The sequence below is a fragment of the Myotis davidii genome, unplaced genomic scaffold, assembly GCF_000327345.1.
Source record: "Myotis davidii unplaced genomic scaffold, ASM32734v1 scaffold148, whole genome shotgun sequence".
NCBI classification, from domain to species: domain Eukaryota; kingdom Metazoa; phylum Chordata; class Mammalia; order Chiroptera; family Vespertilionidae; genus Myotis; species Myotis davidii.
This window is the reverse complement of record NW_006299479.1, coordinates 3,740,270-3,741,869: the sequence shown is the minus strand read 5'-3', so window position 1 is coordinate 3,741,869 and position 1,600 is coordinate 3,740,270.

Here is a 1,600-nt window from a genome sequence, read left to right as displayed (position 1 = left end):
AAACATCAATGATGGGAGAAAATCGTTGATCAGCTGCCTCCTGCACGCCCCCTACTGGGGATCAAGTCTGCAACCGGGGCCTGTTCCCTGACCAGGAATCCAACCAGAATCTCCAAGGATGGGGGGGCAAGCAAGGTGCAGTTTTAAAATCCCCCCCGCCCCCCCCCCACCCCGAGATTCTGGAGGTTGTGTCAGCCACACCTGGTGTCAGGAAAGAATCTACCGGCAGTGGCTCGGGGCTGAAACACCCCTGCTCAGAGGGCCGCCCCTCCCCTGTACTCACACCAGATCAGAGCCCAGAGTGAAACTGCGTCCCCAGGGGAGGGCCCTGAGGGTCGGCGACCCCAGCCTGCCCACCCCGTGTGGGAACGGCCACGGCACCATAAGTTGTCACCTCCTTTTCCTGTCCAAGGCCTCTCTGGGCAGAGAGACCAAACGGCTCCCCACAGCTCCTGGGCCTCCAGCCTCCACAGGCGACCTGAGCTCTGCCTTCTGCAGCCGCGGGGATGAGGGAGACCCGCCCCTGGCAGTGTCAGGGCGTCTCCGAGGCCGGCTTCCTGGGGGGCAGCACAGCAGACGTGTGAGTTCTTCCTCCAACCTCCCAGGCAGCCCGAGTCCACCGCCCGCCGGCCTGGTCTGCGCTCCCTCCGGCTCCACCTGTCTCCCTGCCAGTGGACACGGAGCCTTTTCTCCAAGCGCAGAATCAGTGTGAATTTCACTTCACGCCCCACCACTTCGCCTGCATGACACCTCTGCCTCCTCCCTCTGGGCTTGTCCCCTGTCCCGCCCCCCAGGCAGCGGGGCCAGGTCTCCGGACCTCCACTGAGCGGGGTTTTGTGAGGACAAAGCGTCCGAGTTAGGCTGGTTTAAGGGGAACGGGCCAACCCCTGGCATTTTGATTCATTTTGGTTGTTTTCAGGCTCTGTGTCCACCGAATTGGAAAGATGATCGGATCCCCAAGGCTCACGAGGCCATAGGGCCAGCCTTTTCTCTGTTTTTTCCAAGTTTAGTCGTAAGAATAAAAGTCACCAATGACTGAGCACTTAGCACCTATGCTAAACACTGCAGATGACTCAAAATAACCCGGAAGATGCGCTGGTATCATGATAATATTAGTGTCCCCATTTCCGCAATGAGGAAGCTAGGGCTCAGAGATATTAATTTTCTCAAACATTATTTAGCTAAAAACAAACAAACAAAAATGTATGTAGCTCCTATGCAGTAGAGCTGGGACTTCAACCTAAAGCCAGACACAGGCTCCTCCTGTGAGGTCGGACCCTGGATTGGGGGGGAAGGGGGTTCCTGTGGGCTCAGCAGCGGCCCCTCTCCCCGAAACCCTCAGAGACCCCGGCCCTGCACCACATCTGCTTCTCTCGTCTGAGGTCGCGGGTGAATCACACTCAGAGATGTGGGTCCGAACCTCAGCCCGCTTCTCCCACACGCGCCCAGGGTCTCCTAGCTGGGGCCTTCTACATCTTGGGGGGCGGGGGGACCTAGCGCCTCTGAGCTTAAGAAGTTGCTCTGCAGCCCTGGCTGGTTTGGCTCAGTGGATAGAGCCTCGGACCTGTAGACTGGATGGTCCCAGGTTCATCTGGTCCAG